The sequence below is a fragment of the Pongo pygmaeus genome, chromosome 14 (genome assembly GCF_028885625.2).
Source record: "Pongo pygmaeus isolate AG05252 chromosome 14, NHGRI_mPonPyg2-v2.0_pri, whole genome shotgun sequence".
In the NCBI taxonomy this organism is placed as follows: domain Eukaryota; kingdom Metazoa; phylum Chordata; class Mammalia; order Primates; family Hominidae; genus Pongo; species Pongo pygmaeus.
Genome location: NC_072387.2, coordinates 52218259 through 52242818, shown reverse-complemented (window position 1 = coordinate 52242818; position 24560 = coordinate 52218259). Strand labels below are relative to the sequence as shown.

General features: G+C 38.7%; 1 protein-coding gene across 21 annotated transcripts in view; it reads left to right on the top strand.

The window, feature by feature from the left end:
* The window catches only part of ENOX1 (ecto-NOX disulfide-thiol exchanger 1), a 570778-nt gene that overhangs the window by 86810 nt on the left and 459408 nt on the right, over positions 1 to 24560 (top strand). For 2 of the 21 annotated variants that reach the window (XM_054447006.2, XM_054447001.2), the window contains exon 1: positions 11965 to 12084. The exons of the other annotated variants lie outside the window; for them this stretch is intronic. The gene's annotated coding sequence lies outside the window, so the exon portion shown is untranslated. Of the gene's footprint in view, positions 1 to 11964; positions 12085 to 24560 lie in introns of those variants that run through there. 21 annotated transcript variants of the gene reach the window in all.

Genomic DNA, 24560 nt, shown 5'->3' with positions numbered 1-24560 from the left:
AGACAAAATGCAGCAGACAATTAAGAAGATTTTAATTAAGCTATTTCAAGGGGGAGAATGTTCACTAATGAGGATTGTCTAAAAGAAACAGGAGAAAACTTGGGTTTTATAAAACAAGGAAGTCACTGAGGAAGGGTAGAAGTGAGTCTTGTCTTGGAATAGGAGAGGGCAAAGTGGTCCCTTGCAGCCAGTGACTGCTTTAACCACATCTCTTCTAAGATTAACCATAAATTAAAATTTTGTCTACTTCTACCATATGTGGCATTATAAAAGTGACAGCAATCTTCAAGTATCACTCAAGGGAATATATTATCATCCCCTTTTTACACAATTGGCATACGACTCACTCATTTACTTCTCAGTGATCAGTTTTAAAGGAAACTCAAAAGATGACCTACCAGAGAGTAAAAGAAAGAGGACTGACTTGTGTGAACTGCATTGTATGAGTGTCCTGGCAAAGTGACTGCTAAGCCAGACCCACTGCAGTTGGGAAAGCATAAACTCAGCAGGACAGGAACTTTGGAGGGATGTGATGGAATTATTTTTCGTAAGAGCTGAGGGAGTTATTTTTGAACATAAGAAGTGGTCAAAATTTCCAGGTTTGGGGTTGTTAAGACTGATTTTGTTCTATCACAGACTAGCTCAACAACAAATTAGTCTCTCTCTCTGTTTTTTTTTTTTTTCCTAAGCTTAATTTCCATGATTTTACCATATGGAAACTCTGACTTTTAAAATGAACTTGCTCCACTGAGCAGGCTTGGTGCATTTTTTAAATGTTTCTTGACATTAACAGCTCTATTTCTCAATTAGCAAAGGGAATAAAGTTGATTATGCATATCCATGGGGTGACAATTTACATCTGATTAGCAGCTCTAAGGTAAACATTAAAAGGTCACTATAAATAACTTTTACTTCTTTTGTTCTCAGAAAGACCAGTCACTAAGTCCTAGCTTCCCCATACTCCCTATGGTTAATAAACCCTATTTTAAAATGATGGACTTACACTAATATTGGATAATAAAATTTATAATATTGGGTAATAAAACGAATTTAAAGCTTAGTTGACATTTTTGTTTGTTGGATTTTTCTGCCCATGTCACTGATACCCTTCTGTTTTGTGAGAATTATTGGCTAATCATAGACATGATTATTGTTCATATGAGAACATGCGTATAGACTTGCAACATGTCCTGGTAACCTATGCGTGCATTTATCCTTAGAGCTGAAAGGTCATCCAACATTTTTTGTGACAAAAGATGGGCAAACTTTCAGAGACAGAGAGAGAGGAAATTAGCTTCACCTTTTCTATTATAAGAATGATCAGAGTTGAATGGCTATGAAACAGTTCATTCTTGTTTCACGGCCACTGGAATTAGAATAGTAGCTGACTGTTTTGTGTATGAGAAAGATTCAGAAAAGGAAAACTATAATGTTAATTGTCCAGGCGGTCTATGGTATTTTGTTAATTGGATTTGGCAAACTTTGTACAAGCTGGACTTTATGAGTGTTCCTTGGTTGTGGTTGGTATAATTTAGTTAAAATGGCAGCTTTTTTAGACATGTGACTCTTCTCTATCCATTCACACAAACATTGGTTTTTGTCTTTCTCCATTCTTATAAAACAGTAGAAATAATTCTATTGTTCATAATTTTAATTATAAAAGTATACATGCTCTTTGTAAAAAAAAGTCAGATAATTCAAAAATCTATGTATAGGAAAGAAGGTATAAAGAAGAAATTCATAGTTCCACCTCTTAGAGATGATGATGATTTACATTTTGAGAAATATCCTTCCAAGTTTTTTCTTGTTGTACGTGTAAACACACCTATTTAAAAACACAACTGTGTTATAAATTGTTTTCAAATATAGTTTTTAAAATAAATTTATAACATAGGTGTAGCTTTTTTGTAAATATGCATGTTATTGATTTTGATGGTACATGATACTGTAATATAAAGAGCTACTATAATTTAAGAACACCTCATTGATAGATGTTTAGGTTGTTATTTAGGATAAATTCTGGTGAAAATTCTGGGTCATAATTTTTAATATGTACTCTTAAACTACTTCCCACAAATTTTTATCAGTTTACTCTCAGCAGTATTTAACAGTGCCCATTTTCCCACGTCTTCAATAACTCAGAGTATTTTTAAAAATCTTTGTATTCTGTTATACAAAACATGTAAAATTTGAACTTCTTTGGGAGTTTGAAAATTTTACATAAATTTAGAGGCAATTTGTATGCCTGTTCATGTCATTTGTTTTGCTTTTTCTAATAGGAGGTTTGTCTTTTTTGTATTGGTTCAAAAGAGTTCTTTATATATTAGGGAGATTAGCCCTCTACATATAAATCAGTTTATGCGAAGTAAATTAGATGTCAGGCAATGTGCTAAATATGCAATTTTCTCTATTTGTTGATTGTCTTCTTACTTGGATTTATAGCATTTTTTTTCCCAATTGAAAAGCTACTTATTTGTGCGATCAAATGTATCAATCCTTATAGTTTCTGGCTTTTACAATTATACTTGGAAAAACTTCTCCCCTTGGATTATAGAAATTGTCCATTAAATTTTCTTCTAATTCTGTGATTTTAAAAACCATTTAAAGATTTAATCTTTCTGGAATTAATTTTGGGGGAAGATACTTGGTAAGAATCCAAAATTATTTTTTCTGTATGTTAACGTTATCCCAACACCATTATTTCAGAATCTGTGGCTTTCCCAGTCATCATACACTAAGTTCCCCTGGATCTTTAGGTCTAGTTCTCTTTCCTCCATTCTGTTCCATATGTCAATTACCATCCACTAATTCAGAGATAAAAAAGTAGATTCACATATAGAAGTATTAGAGTTCACTCACAGAGTTAGGTAGAGAGTGTTTGGAGAGGATTAAGAATGAGTCCAGGTGGCCAGGCACGGTGGCTCATGCCTGTAATCCCAGCACTTTGGGAGGCTGAGGTGGGTGGTTCACGAGGTCAGGAGATTGAGACCATCCTGGCTAACACGGTGAAACCCCATCTCTACTAAAGATACAAAAAATTAGCCAGGCGTGGTGGCATGCGCCTGTAGTCCCAGCTACTCAGGAGGCTGTGGCAGGAGAATCGCTTGAACCTGGGAGGCGGAGATTGCAGTGAGCCAAGATTGTGCCACTGCCCTCCAGCCTGGGTGACAGAAAGAGACTCCGTCTCGGGGGAAAAAAAAAAAAAAAAAGTCCATAGGCTTCCAGGAGATTACCCCTGAATGAACATTAAAGATATAGTAGGAATGAGCCAAGGGAGGGTGGGGTGATTAATGAGGAGGTGCATACTAGGCAGAGACTTGAATGTGAAAGTCTCTTAGGTGAGGACTAGCAGCTGTGTGTGTATGGTGCGAAATGTGTGACAGAAGTCATGAGAAATGAGATTGTAACCATGGGATAAATGTAGATTTATTCTCAGATGGTGTAATTGTTGTGAGGGTTTATACAGAGGTATGATACTGTCTGATTGGTGTTTTAGATAGTTTTTTTTTTCTTTTCATGGAAGATGAGTAGTATGGATTCCAGAGAAATTAGGCAGTAGGCAAGAAGATGACGAGAGGTTTCTGTACTAGTCTAAGTAAGGAGTGACGGGCACCCGGACTAAGATAGGGGTGGTGGAGGGAGAGAACAGAGGCAGATGAAAGACTTGTTTTGGTACTTACTTATGAAGAATGATGCTGATGGGAGAGTGAAAGGTGGTCCTAAGTTTCACAGTATTAGTAAATGGTTTCGATTTTCTAGACATAGAGGAGACAAGATTGTCTTGTGAAGAGAAGGAGATGGCAGGGTTGACTTTGTGGCTTTAGAAGAATGGCAGAGATGAGAGAAGGATCTGACTAAACAAAGTTGATGGAGTTCCAGCCTAGTTGCCAATTGAAGGCTAGATAAAATGTCCAAATTGTGAATTTTGCATTCACATATTCTTTTGAACAAATGTCTAAGAAGTTTCACAGGCTATGTACACATGGTGTTGGCGAACTCTTGCCCTTCTCCCACCTCAGACTAGCTGAGAGGTTCTAAAATCTTCTAAACTACATATTTAACTTAGCCAGTGGGAAACAAGTTGTGGTTTCTCAGTTTCATACATTATCTGCATCAGCAGCTAAATTTCTAGATGTGCTTTGCAGATGATATTTGAAGCTAGCAGACTTTGAATAATGATGACCCTATAAAAGTAGCAATAAGAAAGACTTGTTGGAGCTGACAGAAAATCTCCTCACAGAAGCCAGAAATGCTGCTTTCAGAGTTTTTCCTTGCTTATATCCACTGGCTGGTCTCTTTCAAATCAAAGGAAAAATTAATTTTGCTAATTGGAAGGCTATTTCCAATGGTTAAATTCATTCCTGATATGAGTTACAGTGTGAAGACGAGTAAAGGAAGAGTAAAATGCATATGATTTGTGCTACTGAACTGCCAACTGGGTGTCATTAAGTAAGGAAATATGGGTAGCATTGTCACCATCCTCAATTATATTTATTGAACACCATGGTGTTCAGACTTATAAATTGTCACTTGGTCAGGCTGAGTACACTAATAATTTATGCTGGGCAAGTAGAAGAGGTTACTAATTTTGTTTTCTATATGAGTGCCTCCTGGGAAGTTTTTTTTAAAAATCTACTTGTCTTTTTTTTTTTTTAAACTTATTTATAAGCAAGGCTGGCTGTTCTTTTGCCAAAAAGAGTGTTCTAAATACAAAAATCTCAGAACTCCCATGGTTGCCCTGAATACCTTACATTCTAAAGAGAGAGAAGAGGCTAGATTGATGGATACCACTCTGCTAGTTGGTAACATGCCAGCAAGATTTCAGATCTTCCTTTTCCTAGCTGAGATCTCTTGGAGGAAGAGCCAAGGAACGGGGCATGGATGTTCTGGCCTGGATTTTTCATTCAGGCTACAGACTCTGTTGTATTCTGTAATAATGGAGAAGGACTTAAAATGTTATCAGGGTGAAGTCTAGCTTCTTTTCCTCGGTCTTTCCACAGAAAGCCAAGAACAGACATGCAAAGTGGGATGGTTTGGGTGGTGGAGAAGAAGCCTTGGGCAAAGCAGAGAGCATGGAAAATTGCAAAAAATGGAAGTGAAAAAGAAATGCATTTGGTAATGAATCCTGTGAGTGTTGAGTGTATGTATACAACGACAGATGTATATTCATATTTATATTAAGTTCATATGTATATAAGATCACATAAAATGTTTGATGCAGAATACACATTTCACCTATAGAGAGAGCTTGATTTATGGACACAAAAGTAAATGGAAAAAATGAATATTATGACACATAGCCCTAAAGCAGTCCATCTGCATGGTAATGAAAATCTGGCTTTTTCGAGATGCTGACTTTGCCATTTTCTATTAAATCCAATTTGGCTTATTTTTCATCTAAATATCAGAGGCACCAAATAATGTCAGCTTGTCGGAGATGTGCTCAGTGCTTAATGAGGAAATTTGTACTCACATTTCTACATACATTGATTAAGTATCTAACACAGTCTCCTCGTTTTATTTTTGTTTTGTCATTCTTCTACTTTGCTGATCTTCCTTTTATCTCTTCAGTGTATCTCCTAATAATGGTCAATGTTCTTCGGAGCTCTGACCTTGGTCTCATGCTTTATAGTTGCCTGAATCACTTTTATTCATTTTCATGCCTTCTTGACCTCTCTATGTATTTTTTACTCTGGTGGTAGATCCTGGTAGCTGTTCACCAAAATTCAGTCTACCCCTGATCCTAGAAACAAACACAGCTAAACTGCATTTCTCACCTCTCTGGCAGTTCATATCCCTCCATAGAAACCTCCTACAAATGCTTATCTCTGAACTTTCCTCCTTTTGGCTGAGTAGAATGGATGCTACCATCGTATGGGCTCCTGGAACAACTGTCCTCCCCCCAGCCCTGGCCTGAGTTCTATCATCATATGAGAAAGAAATACTTATTACTGAAGCCACTGATTTTTGTGGCCTGTTAGTATATTTTAGATGACCCTAACTAAAACAACTTACCTAGAGCCCAGATCTTTTTTCCTGAAACTGAGATCCAACTATCTAACTGCTTGTTAGACACATCTTGGGTGACATATTTCAGGTATATTGAACTCAGCTTGTCTAAAACTGGTCACTGCCTCCTTCCCTCTGACCCTGCTCCTTCTCCTGTGCCCCTTTCTCTGCAAATACTTGCCCCGGACAACCAGATGCCAAGTCCACATACTTGGGAGCCATTTTTACTATTCTGATTGCCACACTCCTCATTTAATCCAGGAGTTGGCATGCCCTTGGGTCGAATTTGGCCTATGGCCTGTTTTTTTGTAAATAGGTTTTTATGGGGACACAGGCATGCTCATTCATTTATATATTGTCTATGTCCACCTTCTCACTAAAAGAGCAGAGTTGAGTAGTGGTGACAGGAACCATATGGCTGGCAAAGGCTAAGCATTTCTTATCTGGTCCTTTGCAGATAAATTTTGCCAGCCTCTCATCTAGTCAATTGCCAATGCCTGCTAATTCTGTCTAGTATTCTTTTGAACCCATCCACTTCTTTCCATTTCAAATGTCACCATTACCATCTTCATCTGGACTACTGAAATAGCATCCTAAGTGGTTTCTGCACATCTAATCTCACAGTTTTATAATCCATTCTCCATATGGCAGCCACAGTAATCTTGCTAAAAGGAAATGTTGAAGGTCTACTTGTTGCTGCAGTTAACCTCCCATAATGATACCACTCCCAAATCTATGTGACTTTACCTACAACCCAGGTCTCTCTCCCGAAACTCAGATCCAAATGTCACTACCTTGGTTAAAATCCTCCAAAGGCTTCCCATTGCCCTTAGGATAAGGGCAATGGGAAAGTAGCTGGAGCCTGAGTTTGCCTTCTCACTTAAACACTAGCCCTCCTCAGTAGCTTTGAGGATTTTGTTTATATTGTGTTCTCTCTAGTTTCTGGGTCTCCTCCTCCCTCTTCCTACATTCTCCTTTCACCTGGATAAGTCTCACTTATCTCTCAGGTCAAAATGTAAAAGGTATGTTGTCTAGAGGCTCTTCCTGATCTCCAGATTAGCTTTGGTTTCCTTCCTGTGTGGCCCATAGCACCCTGTGCTTCGTCTGTCATTATAGTTACTACATTTGATTGGCCTTATGATTTATCTCGCTTTCTCCCACTGACTGTAAATTCTGCAAGAGGAAGGGCTGTGGATGTACTGAGTCTTGCTGAATATCCAGCCTCCATCATGCTTGGAACATAGCATGCACTGTAGGGTAATATCGTTATGTTTCCTGCCCTCCTGTCTCTCCTGGAACTTAAAATAAGAAGAGTGCCTTCTTAGAGTAAGGATTTTAATTGACCTAATTAAGTTCAAAGAAAATAAGTGATTAACGGAGCCAATCATGAAATAGGCTGGCTTGGTGGGTGCGAGTGGGGAAGAGACAAACTCTGTAGAATACAAAAGCAGAGGAAACTGTGAGATACATGTGTAACCACACATACAACACTCATTCAGTAATTGCCAGAACATCTGAGACACCCAATACTCCAGATTGACATGATCCATTCCCCCGTCCAATATGACTGTGTCAGCCATCTTCAGTCACAAAGAATAGAGGAAAAAGAACATTACTTTTTGTCCTAGTTAGAGCCCTTGAGCAAATGCCATTTATTCAACCTTTCATTTGTTTGTTTAGCAAATATTTGTTAAATGTGATACCAGATGCTTGGAATACAAATGGTAAGAGAAAAAAGGAGTTATTACACTAGTGAGAAGGCAGACACCTAAAATCTAATTATAGGACAATATGGTAAGCATTGTAATTTAGCAATTTGTACAAAGTGGTGTGAGAGCACAGAGGAGGAAGCAAATTCCGTCGTTACCTATTTCTGGCAACATGAAAATGGAAATGTATATATACTTTTTTGTGAGGAGCGGAGGAAGTGAGTAAAGTTCACCTCTCTTGTACTTTGGTTTTGCATGAGTAATTTTTCATTGCTGCCTTTCCCACCTTTCTTTGGGGCTGTGATGGAGAGAGTATGCTGTTTTCCACATGAGTTTGCTTGGCAGATCAGATAATTCATGCTGCAGGACTAGCATTAGCAGCATTTCTTTGACGTACTCGGATGAGTCATAGGAGAGAAGACAGACACTGTTCCTATGATGTCACCACCCCTCCCTGACCTCCCCAAGGAGACACAGGAGGAAAACTCAGTTTCTGTGTGTTGACTACTGGAAATAGCCAAATGGGGCAAATTGCACTTGAATGAGTGTGATACCATGTATGTAAGGTCTCAGAGTCTACGTGAGAATCTTTAACCAAAGACTCACTTAGCTAAGAACAAACCCTGGTCTTTGTGGGTCAACATTCATATGGTTCAACTTCAGAACCTCCTTTTGCCTCAGTAAGCCAGATAACACAGAAATGGACTGACAATGTGTTCTTTCCCTTTATTGTCTTCACTTTGTTAAAAAAATAAGGAACTCCTGTATTTTTTTTTTCTGCTCATCTTTTCCTTCATCTTTCAAAATTTATTGGATGTAGGCTAATCCTGATAGAAAATATCATTGACCACTGATGAGCAGAAGTAATTGATAGCATGCATTCACATCCCATCTCTGCCACTGATTAACTGGGGAGACTTGAATGAGTTACTAAAGCTTCCTACGCTTTGATTTTCTCATCTTAAAAAATGAGAATATTAATACCACCAGTCTACCTCAAGATATTATCATGAGGATTAAATGAGATAACACAAATAAAGTCCTGGTATATCCCGAGAGCTACTTAAGGTTATCTTTTGTTACTAAGTCCCAATATCTAAGCTTTACTGATTGTTTCTTCTTTGTTTAGAAGGTCAGGTGCTTTTCCTTTGCTATTCCAATCATGACAGTGGCAAGAGCCTGCTGAAAGATTATCCTAAGGACTTATACATGACTTTTGACTCCTTGGTTGCTGCATGTTGGCCAAGACTTCACATATATTAAGAGATTTCTGAGTGTTTCAACCATGTAGTGTGTGTGTGTGTGTGTGTGTTCTGGGTTTTCTAAAGGCAGTGACAAGTCTGTTAGATTCCCGAGGAGGGCTAATTTGATAAGTAATGGGTATGCCTCCCAGCAGGCAAAGGTGTTCTCATTTCTCAGAATGGCCAGGAGAAAATACTAGCTGAGTTCAAAGTTGAGCTCACAGTCATCTAAAAGTCCAGAAGGAGGAAGACAGCAGAATAATACAGATGTTCATAATTCATTAGCCTTTATCCTACCACCAGCATCTTAAAGAAAAAAACCTGTCACCATATAATGCCTTTCTTTCAGAATTTCCTTTTGAGTTCAGGCCTTATGTATTTTAGGGCATGAGTTGCCAAGTACACTGACTCATTTCTTCATGATGTAAGCCATGAACAGGTTACTGCTCAGAGGTTGGAGGACCTACTTTAGGCCAGCAGCGAGGTACGCACATGGCTGTCAGCTGTGCCCTTACACTTTCACTCACCTGGGCTCCCCTGAGAAATGCCATACTCAACTCCTTACCATTAGCTGTGAGTCCTACACAGAGGCCTTGTTAGCATCAAAAAGCTCCTCTTCTCCTCTGCCTTCCTGGCAGCAACCTACCCAGGAGAATAGAAGGAAACTATGCAAGATGCAGATTGCAATTGCTGGGAAGTGACTTTGTGCAGAAAATGAGGATCAACTAGATCCGGATGTAGTGAAGTATGAAGAGACCCATTGTGGGAAAGTGTCATTCGGGTGAACTTGAAAGCTGCGGCAGACTCTTTGGCACCAAGTTTTGTTTAAAGCAAGCACTGTAGAGAACGGCCTTGGGGATCCTGGGAAATTGAGGAAGAGCAGCATGATTTACACAGTAAGGCCAAAAAGAAAGTAAATGCTTAAGGGACAGTAATTTCTAAAAACTAGCAGCTCTAAAGAGACATTCTAAATACTACTTCTTTGAAAACCATTACAAAGTTCAAATATTTATATTGGTATTATTTAGCTATGATCATTATTTTTTTTGGTTTGACTGAGTATAACATATGCATTCCTATTTTGTAATTAGGGAAAAATATTGCTCCAAAAAATCTGTAAAGAGACACACCTTCGCTGTCTATGGTTGACTATGGCTACTACGCAGAAAGAAGCATTGGCTTAGTTTAGCTCTTACTCATTCCTTCCCTCCAAAGAGGTCATATCAGTCACTGTGGTAAATGTAAACATGGGAATTCAAGTGCTTCTGAAGATTACCTGTTATCTGTAGGGTGATAGTCCTCAGAGATGTTCCAGGGCCTCAAAAACAAATGTATTATTATTCCCCAGTTGTTACCGTCACTAGTGTGGATTAGAGGTGCTATCATGGGACTGATGAATCTGCTATAAAAGGACTTTTGATCACCCTTCATGGCCACTCAGAAGGTTGTCAGAACTTCCTGCATTTTAAATATCTGTGCTAGGAGACATCCTGGGACATCTGACTTTTGCTCATCTTCTTACTTAATTTAACACCTTCCTCTAGACAATTCAATTTTAGTGTCCCATCAAATATAGCTGAGTGAAATCCTTTCTGACCACTTTGTTTCCTCAATAATTGAGATACCTATGTCTACCACACAGTCAAGAACTTGACATTTTCTGACATATTGCTCCTACCAGTTATTAAAATATCACTGCTTAAAGAATTTAAAGGGGCAATAAGACAATTTCATAAATGGCTAAAATAGAAGATAGACAAGGACATAGGACCTCAAATGAGGGAGATGTTGTTTCTGGTTAGGGCAACCTTATGGAGTAGGTTACGTTTTAAGGTAGGCCTTGAAAATAATAGCGTTTCAGCAAGTAAAGTTGCTTCCTTTACAGACATGTACGCTTCATTAGCTTAGAGGGTAATCTATGGAGGCAAAATATGAGTTCTCTTCCCATAGTGTCCTTTGCGACACATGGTTCAGTGGCTGACACAGAACCATGTCTAAATACATATTTATAGACTTGAATTCCGGCCAGAGGCAGTGAAATAACCACCGCTCTACCAGGAGGAGGAGGTCAAGGTGGTGTCGCCAAGACATTCAACTACACGGTAGAACAAAAAGTTGTCCTTGTCCTGTAGCCCTGGAATGTTTTTCGGGAGGGCACGTACCCCTGTGCTGGCTTCTTGGACCTCACTGCTTTCATACCATATTAAAGAGAAGGTGAAGGAGTGAGTGGGCTCTGAGGGTACAGCCTGGTTGAGCCTCCAGTTTGGAGGTGGATCTGTGGCTGTTTCATCTTGGGATGAAAAGAAATCATCCCAAAAACCCAACTGAAGTTGGTGTATTTTTAAATCTCTCTGTCTTTTGTCTGGTTCTCTTGTCTTTGATGCATCTGCCCTGCATCTCATTGGGAAAGGTGATAATGGACTGACAAATAGCCATTACATTAGTGTAGTGCATCTCTCCCCATCACCAGCTGGACCCCAGACCTGCTTCTGTAACTGTGGAGACACTGCAGTCCCTTCTGAGCTCCCCACTTCCTTCCCAACCCCTCCCTCTCTTGCCATGGGATATCGAAAGGCAATTGAGGAACTCGTATGATGTTGGGTGGGGGGCCTGAAAATTTCTGCTGCCTTGCAGCTCACCCCCAAATAATTGCTTGACAAGTGCCAGAACCTCAAAGTACTACACAACAGCCAGTCATAGGAGGAGAGTTTCTCAGTAGAGTGTCTGCCATTGACCTTGGCCTAATTTGTCTTATTTTGGCTGACAATTCCAAAGATAAAGGATGAGATACCTTAGATTTGACGTGCCACATTCTCCCTCTGAAGCTAAGTTTGTTTTACTAGCTAATGATTTTGTTCTGTTATATTAAAAACCCAAAGTTTATTTTATAAGCATGGCAACCAGCCCTTATATGAATAGTATTCCAAAGGCCCTAAGCGGAACACATAAAATGTCATTTCAAGTGCCAGGTTTTTTCTAATGCCTTTTTTTCTTTTACAGAATTTTGAAAGCAGCTTAAATCTAATTGGCTCCCCCAGGATCTCAACTCCTGTTATATTTGTGGCATTTCTTTTTCTGAGAGGCATCTGGAGAGACTGAACTGCCACTGCTAGCTGGCATGCCGGGTAGGAGGATGCAGCAATGTGTTTTTTTCCCCTTCCTTAGAAACTTTCAAATCTTGGCTCAACTCTTTCTGAGCTTTGAGTGTTTAATTTTTGCAATTGTTTTTGTAATGTTGAATTCTACTTTTTCTATTATTGAATTTCATATGAATGAGAATGGCAGCTACAACCGCCACCACCCATGGTGGCCCAGCCTGCATTTGCTGTGAAAGAAAAATTAACAGAAAAAGGAAAACAAAACACATAGTAGTAGTATAGATCCACGTAAATAATACTTACCAAGCATGGTTCTAGTAAACTGGCTTTCTGCAGGTCTAGCCTACTAAAAGTAAACACCTATTTAGACCGTGGAACTGAGTTGGTTTTAATGGCCCAGATTCAGATGTTCCTATTATCTAAACAAGTGTGAGAAGACTGCCAAAACCTTTCCTTTAGTCACAGTGAGTTCATATCATTTATGAAGCCCCACATAGTGAATGGAAGAGAAGATAGCTACCTTGAATACTAGAGAAATGGGGAGAGTATAAGCAAACCAGGAGGCTTTGTTTGTTTTAAAATGTTTGCTTTATCCAGATCCTTATACTTAAAGATCTGAGATATAACAACAACAGAAAGATATACTTATTGGCTCCATTTAAAAAATATATTATTATAAGGCTCTGGTTTCAGAGCCTCAGTTGTTCATTATGGAGTTGAAGGCTGGGAGTAAGGAGCAGTGAACATTTAGGAGGCCATAGACCTGATCTGGGCAAGGCATACTGAGGACATTCTGAGCCCAGATATGAAAACTTACTGAGTACGGTGGGCAGGCAGTGGGGTTAGAAATAGCATATGGAGAAATGACAGGAAACTTCTTCCTCGTTTGGAAGATAAATGACTTGAAGTCTGTATATTAGAAGAGCCTTATAATATTTAATATCTCCTTCTCCTAAACACAGGCCAGAAAAGTGACAACGAGAATGTGCTGAAACTTTAAGTGCCTCTTGATTGTGTGTGTGTGTGTGTGTGTGTGTGTGTGTGTGTTTATGCATTATGGCCCAAGTGGGAATATCTGTTTAATTTCAGTCTGGTTGTCCTGTTATTGGTTAGACAAGACCTGCCCAAACATAGAGAAATCTAATTTCAGACTTAGCAAGCAATAAAGTCAATAATAAAACACATTTATTAAATTAAAAACAGTAAGATTCTTGTTAACTCATTTAAAAAAAATTCTCAAGATTTTCTTCCCAAGAGAAAAATTTAAATATCTGCCATATGGGATAAGGGCTAGCCATATTGCATTTGGGTAAATGTATACATTTTGTTGTCCTAAGGGAAATGGCATGGACTTAGGGAGTCCAGTTTTGATTTTGTTTGTGCCATTATAGAGCTATACAACCCAGGACAAATGTCTTTGTCTTACAGGCCCTTAGTTTTTCTCATGTATAAATTGAGAGGATTGTGTTAGGTGGCAACTTCTAAAGCCTTTTTCATTCTATAAAACATATAAAGTCTCTCCTCATATTCTATAAAACAAAAATATAAACGGGAAAGAAAAGCACAGAAATGGTTAGGACAAAAGTGTGGTAGCTCAATGCTTGAGGAAGGAGTTTCTGGGAGGAGAAGGGAAAGGGGTAGGGCAGGGCTGCAGCAAGTGTGGCCTTCTCTCCAACTTTAGTTCAATGTCTGCCTTTCTAATGGCTTTGGATAATACAGAAATGCACCTCCTGTTTGCTCTCTCTTTCTCTCTCTCTCTTTCTCTCCTTTCATGTTTCTCTGTTTTTTCCTTCTTCACATCTCCATTCTCTGCTATCTCTGTATCTCTCTGAGGAATAGATGTAGTTAGGATTCTTCAGGAAGACACGAGAATAATGATGAAGGCTGGAAAAATAATTTTCCAGATTGTTTTTGTCTTTTCATTTCCTGACATCTGCTATAGCTTCAGTTTTAATTAGAAAAAAAATAGTTCATGGGTTGTATGTTCGCAGTGATGATACTAACCTTGAGTACTTGCTGTGTGCTGGGAATCGTTCTTAATGCTTTAGGAGTAATTCTGTATTTAGTCCTCATAACAACTCAATGAGATAGGTACTGTTATCATCACCATTATGCAGATAAGGACACTGAATCAGAGAGGTTAAATAACTTGCCAAAGTTTTACAGTTAATTATGGTGAAGTTGGGATCTGATCCTGGGACATCATTTTCCAATGTCATTACTCTATGCACTCAGTCTTGCTGCATCTTCTCCAAGGCAGAGATGATGTATTTATTCATTTTTTATCCCCTTTAGAATTGGTATAGTGCTTGAGGAAGGTATACTTTGAATTGAACTGAAGGAACACCATCCTATCTGGAATAGAGAGTTGTCCATGATTTCTCTTGCCCTGGGCCTCTAGGGGCAAAGCTGTGCTCAGAATGCCTTCCCAAGGTACTTGTTGAAAAATATTTGACTTGTTATTTAAAAGCATCTACTTCTTTTCTGTGTACACTTATGAAACTTCTTTCAATTTAGAAGTTTTAGTTTTAATACAGTTAAACCATACTTTAAGAAAGTTGGATTTCATTTCTGTATAAAGAGTAAAACTGGAACACTAAAAAAATATGTGAATAAATTAGTATATGAACCAAGTGGTGTTTGAGGAAATAACTATGAACAAAAGGTAGTGAAGCATTGCATTACTGCATTTAGTTATGAGAAAAACCCCTTTAGGGTTGTATTTGCCTGAATGCAGTTGACTTCTTTTGAGATATATTAGGTTTTTCATTTATTATGAACATTTGACACAAGAAAAATAAAAAGGTCAGTATGTTTACACTCCAAGGTCAATATGTCTACTCTTGTATATGGTATTCAGGTGAGAGAAAGAAGTAAGAAAGCTAATCTTTTGGGCATTTGTTTCCATGATATGCAGATAATATCTTTTTGATAGGATTTTGCATTTGAAGGCAAAGGATGCATTGTTTATTCATTATGTCCTCTAATACCTCACTTATCCAGTGGTCATATTTCCAGCAGTTCTATCATCTGGAGCTTTGGAGTATTAGATCATAGAATGTAAGTGTTGAAAAGTATCTTAGGGATAATTTAACCCAATTGTCTTATCTTAAAGATGAAGAAATATAGCCACAAATGAGTAAAGGGCCTAGCCATGGGTTAGAAAAACATCTCCAAATAGAAACTACAAATAGTTTTTATCTCCAAATATTAATTACAAAAATTACATACTGTTTACTCAGTTCACTTCGTAAATATTTGTTGACTAGGTATTATGTGTTAAACATGAGGGATGGAGCAGTCCTCCTTTGACTAGGGTCGCTCCTTGAAGCTTTTACCAAAACGGGTGTGTGTGTCATGAGGCCACAGATAAGAAATAGCTGGGAATTGTTCCTGGTAAACCATTCAAAGATGACAGGGACTTGATCTTGTTCATTCCCCAGTGTCTCATGCTGCTGATCACAGGAAGAAATGGAAAGAAATGGTCATGGCATAGAAATCTGGGAACATTTGGTACAAGCAGATCTACTGACTTAAAAAACCCTCAAAGAATTATTTTTCATTACAGTGTTAAGTCTAAGTTCATGTTGATAACTGACTCAAGAAGAGGTTAGAGTTCTTTCAACCTGCTGCTCAGCATAGTGGTTGAGGGTATAGTATATTTTTGAAAGCTTTCAAATGAAGAGAGTATTAGTGCCTAAAAGAGTGAGCTTCAATTCCCTGGAATTTTTTTTTCTAAAGTTATCAAAATTTATTGAACACCTGCTATGCATAACAACATATCTCTAGACCATGAATAAATAAGTTTAATGTTAGTAGAGGGGAAATTGAGTCATTGTAAATAAACTTGATGTTTGGCCATTAACTTTACAACAGGGTTTTATGTACTGAAACACCATTATCAAGGTTGGTCTTATGAAAGAGGTCATGCTAAATGTGAGACAGAGAGAGGAGAGAGGATAAATAAGCTATATTAATGGCTGCAACCTAGGCAGTGTATCGAATGTGTGACTTCACTTTATCCTCACAGCAGTCCTGTGTGCTACTCAGTGTTGTTACCATTTTGCTGATGAGGAAACTTGGAGTCCAGAGGTGAGGTAATTTGCTTAAGATGATGTAGCTGACGAACAGCTAGATTGGAATCTGTATCTATGGAATTTTAAAGTCCAGGACTGGTCCATTGTGCCTGATGGAAGTGGCATTTAACTCTCCAGCTGACATGGAGTGTAACTTTACAAACACATGCATTCATTCATGTCTGCATCCATCATCTAGTCAACAAATATTTGAAAACCAACTTTATGCCAGACTCTACAAGGACAGGCAGATCTGAATTCACAGAAAAATTGAACTACAGGATACTATGTTACATAATAAAGACGTGACAAAAATCATAAGAATGTGATAGTTTTTAAAAATTAGCCTGTAGACTAAGTACCATTAGTTTAAGATCATATTTTTTATATTTGGGGGATTTTTTTGAGTTTTATAGAATATTAACTAGACATGAATTCAAAATTAAGTCATTTATAGTTAGCAAATCCATTTTAAAAATGTCATATTGATGTTAGATTGCTGATGTTGGCCCTGGTGACTAAAAGAAGGCAAGCTTCCTTTTTTTCTCCACTTTCAGGATGGTAGCTTCCCCATTCAGCCTCCTGGATATATTGTATGCACATTTGTATAGCACCTCCCAGATTTCCAAGTAAATAGGGTATCAAATGATGTTTTATTGCCTCACCAATTCTGAATTAGTGAAGTCTAAATTAGTGAAATGTAGAGAATAGAGAATTAGAGGACAAGACAGACTAACATAAATATGTAATTATTGTTTGTCAATTTAAAATAAAGTGAAACCTAAAAATAAATAAAAGTAACAAAAAAGAAATAGACTAATAGTATATTCTAGAAAGCACAGGATCGCAAGTCAGAAGACCTGGATTTGGATACAGATTCTTTCACTTGTGTAGCATTGTGCATGATTCTAAATCTCTTTGAGTCTGGATGTGTGCATTTAATAATGCTTATGTCACAATATTGTGAGAACTAAAAGATACCATAGATGTAAAAAAAATGCTTTGCAAAGAAAGTTATAGTGTGAAATTGTGTACTTTATAGAATCATCACTATGATAATTGGCACCTCAAGGTATCAAGTGTCAAACATTGGGCTCAAGATTTGAAGGAAAGAAGAGAAAGAGTGCTCTAGAGAGAGGTTGTTTTGAGTATGAAGGGAGAAGATTGTCAGTATTTGTCTTATTTTTGAAGGCTCAGTTTCTTGCCCTTTCCAGTTTAGGTGGCTTTGGCACCCTACAGCCTCCTGCTTCCAGCCTCAGAGCCACCTGTACGATGTCTCATAGTGGTACCAAAAGCCCTCATCTTGAATCTTTGCTTGTTCCTGACCCATTGCTTCCTTTTGGCCACTCCCACTCATGTGCTCTTTGCTCTCCCTGCCTCCCACCGGCAGTCCATCTCCATGGCTGACTGACTCAGGCTTTTCCTGGGAGCAGGCTCCCTGAACCCAGGCCCCTCCAAATTACTCCCAGTTTGCCTTCATGCTTGCCATCTGCCTTTCCTGTATTCTCTGCCAATCTCATTGACTGCACTCCCAGAAAGGAAAGACAATTTTAATGATATGAGAAAATGGGAAAGTGATGTGTCCAGAAGTAAAAAGGGTTCTGTAGGGCAGATTGGACAGGGAGATAAGGCCTTGTTGGAGGGTCTTGGTGGGAGACTCGGTGGGCAGTTTCAGAGGGTGACCCACCTGAGTGTTTAATAGCAGGGCAAGTTTCAACTCTACTTTGTGTGTGCTGAGAGCATATTACCGTGTATCTTTGTGAAAGTATTGGCAAGACAACCAGTAATAGATGGAAATGACTCCATCTTCATAAGAAGACAACACATATGACCACCATGATTTTAGCCCTGACAAGTGATTTTCTAAATCTGTAGACTGGAGGTCAGGGTGCAACGGACCAGCTATCTCAAACTTCTTTTCCCCAGACCCCTTTCTGTGGGTGTTCTCAGTCCAGTTATTTCAGGCCCCAGTAACTGTGATCACTGTGATTGTGCATAATTGCCTGTTGTTCCTTAGTGGGACTGTGCTTGCAAGGTAGGGGTCCTTTGGAAAAATATTATTGGAGAAAAGCAGCAGAGAGGAAGTCTTCAAATCAACTAGAAAACAACCAACCCACGTTTAGTAGGAACAGAAAATGTATGACTCACAGGGACAAACATAGAGGCGGACACCTCTTCACTGTTTCTCTTTCAGACTTCTAAATTTGTGATGGGAGTCCTCACAGCTCTGAGGGAGAGCCTGGTAGATGAAAAATTAAAGTGTATTTTTAAAACTTGTACAGGTAATATACAGACTAAACAATGTGTCCAGGCTTCCCAGTCCTGCCCCTAGCATGTGTCTTTAATTATGATCTGACTTATTTTAGTGGTAATTTCATCTAGATAAATTGTATTCCTTTAAATAATGTTACAAAGACCAGACCTGTGAACTCTTTTGTTCTAGTGTTTTTGTCTCTTTTCCTAAAATGTGTGCAGTGCTTTTGATGTTCTTTGAGAAATCTAAAGACTAGATGAAGAATTCCAGATGAGGCTACTGATAGGCCTGTGATTCCTGGGCATGAGTGTTTCTTCCATTCAGGAGGAATCTCCACCTGTGCAGCCCTCAGAAGGATTTGGAGAGCTTGTGCAGTAGATGCCTTGTGGTTCATAATTTAAATGTCTGTCTAAAAATCTATGCCACAACATACCTTAATATTTGATTTGCTCTCTGTAAAGTTTGCTTTGGTGTTAACGATCTTTTGGTTTTATCAGCCACATTTTATGGGTTATTAAAATAGCACCTTTGATGGGATAAGCAAAAAGAAAATGGCATGGGTGAGGGAGCAGCACCCCCACCCTTACTTCATCCAAGAATGTTCTCTCACAGTGCTTGCAGGGTGCTCCACATGCTCCAGATGATAGCCAGAGGGTGTGATGTATGGCAGGGACTCCTGAAAGGAAGCCGGGCCCCTCCTTTCAGCGCTGCTGACTGCTTGCTGTGCGACCTTTAGAAGACCTTTCACCTCATTTGCCATCAGCTTCCTTGCATGTTAATTGGGACAACAATAACAACCCTGCCTCTCTGTTCTTCGAAAGATTGCTGACATGATTTAAAACTTGCTTTGAATTTCAGAAACAGTATTAAAACATATATGTTTACATATATCCATGTATATATGCATATATGTGTGTATATATGTGTACACACACACATTTGCTATTCATGCTGAGGCAGAGATCAAGCAAGCTGAACTTGATTTCCCTTGGAGGACTGAACTTCCAGAGATCTGTACCATGGCACATGGCACCTTGTGTGGTCTTTGTAGCTAGGGTTTTCCCCATCTCAGTGCATGGTCTCTCCTCTCGTTCAGAAATCATCTTTGATTCCTCTTTCTCCTTTATCCCCTACATCCAATCTGTCCATCACCAATCCTGTCAGCTCCTCTTTCAAATCCATCTACTTCTACTGCTCTGTTGCTACTACTGTAGACTAGACCACCATCATCAACCTCTGTTGATTGCCTCTCTATGATCTATTTTCCATACAGCAGCCAGAGTGACCTTTCAAAAATGTAGAACACATAATGACAAGCCCTGCTTGAAACTATTCAGTGGCTTCTTGGTGCTTTTAGAATGAAATTCAAGCTTCTAACCGTGACCTGCCAGGCTTACTCTAGCCACTCTGCTGGTTAGCTTGTTCACTGTGCTTTAGCCAAGCTGGGCTTTTTGGTTCTTCAGCTCACCACATTCTTTTATACTTTAAGGATTTTAAAGACTTTATTTTGAGGGACAGTTTTAGGTTGGCAGTAAAATTTAGTGGAATGTACAGAGATTTCCCATATAGCTCCCCACAACCCACATGCATAGCTTCCTGTATTATCAGCATCCCCCCCCAGACTGCTACATTTGTTATAATCTGTGAACCTGTGATGACACATCATTGTCATCCAAAGTTCATCATTTGCATTAGGGTTTGTTCCTGGTGTTGTACATTCTATGGGTTTGGATAAACGTATAATGACACGTATCCACTCATAGTATCATACAGGATAGTTTCACTGGCCTTAAAATCTTCTGCCCTCTGCCTATTCCTCCCTCCCTTCCCTCCCCCACAACCCCTGGCAGCCACGGATATTTTCACTGTCTCCATAGTTTGAGTTTTCCCTCAATGTCATGTAGTTGGAATGGTATAGTATGCGGCCTTTTCAGACTGACTTCTTTCACTTAGCAATATGCTTTTAAGGTTATTCCATGTCTTTTTATGACCTTGAGGATTTTGCTGTAGCCTTTTGCTCTGTTTGGCTTTAAATTTTCACCTTATTTCTCTATCCTCTCATCACCCTGTTGCATTTTCTTCATAGTGCCTATTGCACTCTGACATTCTCTTTTTGGTTTATCACCTGTCTTTCCCATTAGAACTTTAGCTCTGTGGGAGTGAGAGTCTTGTCTTGTTCCTGGCTTGTACTCCCAGTACCTAACAATTCCTGCTGCATAATACGTACTCAGTAGACGTTTGAAGAGTTAAATGCATGTGTGTCTTGGACATTCGTTCTTTTTAGCTTTACTCTTAAGGTGACAAACTCTTTCATTCACTCTGCTCCTGGTTTGGTCCAGAGAAGAGGCAGAAATTCATGTTAAGTCACTGAGTCTGGGAATTATTTCTTGTTCACCTTTGGCTTCTGAAACTCTGCTGGTTTTCTGCTGAATTTAATGGGTCTCCAGGCGAATGGCAGTTTGGTAGCCTTGCTGGGAATCAGTCATGCTGCAAGAGAGAACAGACGCAGTAGGAAATGATTAAGGGAAAATTGCAGAAAAGTATGATTTAACATTTATTGAGTCACACATTGTACTCAAAGCTGTGTATAACATAAAAAGCAAATTAGGAGACAAGTCAGATATAAAATGAGTGAGCACACACGAGCACACAAATACTGCAGAGAGAAAGGTGTTTCTTTAGATGCCTTCTTTCATTTACCAAACTGTAGTCTTATCAAAACATATAGGCTACTTCAGGAGAGAAATAGTCCAGCCAGTGTTTGTAGCCCAGTTATGCCCTGTGGGGCACAGAGAGGCCTCAATTTCATTACTGGTTTTTAGAGAAACTTTCTCTTAGGCTAACAGACTTTCTAGAGAGGCCAAACCAAGTGAAGCTGAGTTAATGTTCTCATTAAAATGTTAAAGAGGCTTTATTCATGAACGACTGAAGCTGTAATTGCTTTAACCTTGTAAACTATGAAAATATGTGGTGATCTCTTATAGAGGCATTCACCCAGTCCCTGTCAGGAAGAGCTTTGTTTAGTGGAGGGCTTGGCTGCACCTAGGGACTGAAAAGTGGATCCTCTGGGTGAGTCATATGTGTCAGGGATATGGTAGAAGTGGTGGCAAGGGGTCCTCCATCAATCTGTTTTAATTTTATAGATCTTGTTTTGTAAGCATGATTTGATCATTTGAACTTGAGTTCTAATTTGGAAATCATATGAGAATGGAACATGTATGTATATATACACACATGCAAACAAATTTTATGGAAGGAAGCAGGTTTTTAAAATCCTGCTTTTTAAAAAAAAATAGGTTTATCTTTTCTGTAAGCCATTGCTTATTGAGATGAGAATAGAAGAAATTGAAGATGCTGATGTACTGGTGAAACTAAACAAAGAATTGATCTAGAAAAGGTATGGCATGTGATTTGCAGGGTGAGAAGGCACTCAGATGGCTTTGGGAGGTAAGAGACTTTTTTGTCCCTACTTTTTGCTGTCCTTCAATGCCCCAGTACAAAAACATAGCTGTAGAACCGTAGGTAGTGAATTCAGATGGCAAATGCAACTATTTTTTTCTTTCTGGAAGTAAGGATGAAATCGGACTTATAGCACTGAAATCATAGAGTGGTGGTTTTTATATAACTATGAAATTTATATTGGAAATCTCAAAGTGAAACTTAAGAGGAAAAGGTTAGAACATTTTACCTTTTCTCTAATTCCTTATTATTAGAACCCCTGTTTGTCGAATGGTAACAAATCTAGGTCTCACAATATGCAGATATAATATGAGCAGTATCTAGGGATTGCTTTAAAATGGTGTAGAAGGAGAAAATATCTTTTCCTCATTCATCCTAAGTTCGTGGCTGATGCCCCTCTTAGAAAAGACATTAACAAGAGAAAAGCATACAAATGTATTTCATATAAATTGTACATGACCAAGAAGCCTTTGTATGGACATAAAGACCTGAAGAAATGGTTAAACTTGTTTTGAGAAGTGTCTGTTCATGTCCTTCGCCCACTTTTTGATGGGGTTGTTTGTTTTTTTCTTGTAAATTTGTTGGAGTTCATTGTAGATTCTGGATATTAGCCCTTTGTCAGACGAGTAGGTTGCGAAAATTTTCTCCCATTTTGTAGGTTGCCTGTTCACTCTGATGGTAGTTTCCTTTGCTGTGCAGAAGCTCTTGAGTTTAATTAGATCCCATTTGTCAATTTTGGCTTTTGTTGCCATTGCTTTTGGTGTTTTAGACATGAAGTCCTTGCCCATGCCTATGTCCTGAATGGTAATGCCTAGGTTTTCTTCTAGGGTTTTTATGGTTTTAGGTCTAACATTTAAGTCTTTAATCCATCTTGAATTGATTTTTGTATAAGGTGTAAGGAAGGGATCCAGTTTCAGCTTTCTACATATGGCTAGCCAGTTTTCCCAGCACCATTTATTAAATAGGGAATCCTTTCCCCATTTCTTGTTTTTGTCAGGTTTGTCAAAGATCAGATAGTTGTAGATATGTGGCATTATTTCTGACGGCTCTGTTCTGTTCCATTGATCTATATCTCTGTTTTGGTACCAGTACCATGCTGTTTTGGTTACTGTAGCCTTGTAGTATAGTTTGAAGTCAGGTAGTGTGATGCCTCCAGCTTTGTTCTTTTGGCTTAGGATTGACTTGGCGATGCGGGCTCTTTTTTGGTTCCATATGAACTTTAAAGTAGTTTTTTCCAATTCTGTGAAGAAAGTCATTGGTAACTTGATGGGGATGGCATTGAATCTGTAAATTACCTTGGGAAGGATGGCCATTTTCATGATATTGATTCTTCCTACCCATGAGCATGGAATGTTCTTCCATTTGTTTGTATCCTCTTTTATTTCCTTGAGCAGTGGTTTGTAGTTCTCCTTGAAGAGGTCCTTCACATCCCTTGTAAGTTGGATTCCTAGGTGTTTTATTCCCTTTGAAGCAATTGTGAATGGGAGTTCACTCATGATTTGGCTCTCTGTTTGTCTGTTATTGATGTATAAGAATGCTTGTGATTTTTGCACATTGATTTTGTATCCTGAGACTTTGCTGAAGTTGCTTATCAGCTTAAGGAGATTTTGGGCTGAGACAATGGGGTTTTCTAGATATACTATCATGTCATCTGCAAACAGGGACAATTTGACTTCCTCTTTTCCTACTTGAATACCCTTTATTTCCTTCTCCTGCCTAATTGCCCTGGCCAGAACTTCCAACACTATGTTGAATAGAAGTGGTGAGAGAGGGCATCCCTGTCTTGTGCCAGTTTTCAAAGGGAATGCTTCCAGTTTTTGCCCATTCAGTATGATATTGGCTGTGGGTTTGTCATAAATAGCTCTTATTATTTTGAGATACGTCCCATCAATACCTAATTTATTGAGAGTTTTTAGCATGAAGGGTTGTTGAATTTTGTCAAAGGCCTTTTCTGCATCTATTGAGATAATCATGTGGTTTTTGTCTTTGGTTCTGTTTATATGCTGGATTACATTTATTGATTTGCGTATATTGAACCAGCCTTGCATCCCAGGGATGAAGCCCACTTGATCATGGTGGATAAGCTTTTTGATGTGCTGCTGGATTCGGTTTGCCAGTATTTTATTGAGGATTTTTGCATCAATGTTCATCAAGGATATTGGTCTAAAATTCTCTTTTTTTATGCAGCCAAAAAACACATGAAAAAATGCTCAACATCACTGGCCATCAGAGAAATGCAAATCAAAACCACAATGAGATACCATCTCACACCAGTTAGAATGGCAATCATTAAAAAGTCAGGAAACAACAGGTGCTGGAGAGGATGTGGAGAAATAGGAACACTTTTACACTGTTGGTGGGACTGTAAACTAGTTCAACCCTTGTGGAAGTCAGTGTGGCGATTCCTCAGGGATCTAGAACTAGAAATTCCATTTGACCCAGCCATCCCATTACTGGGTATATACCCAAAGGACGATAAATCATGCTGCTATAAAGACACATGCACACGTATGTTTATTGCAGCATTATTCACAATAGCAAAGACTTGGAACCAACCCAAATGTCCAACAATGATAGACTGGATTAAGAAAATGTGGCACATATACACCATGGAATACTATGCAGCCATAAAAAATGATGAGTTCGTGTCCTTTTTAGGGACATGGATGAAATTGGAAATCATCATTCTCGGTAAACTATCGCAAGAACAAAAA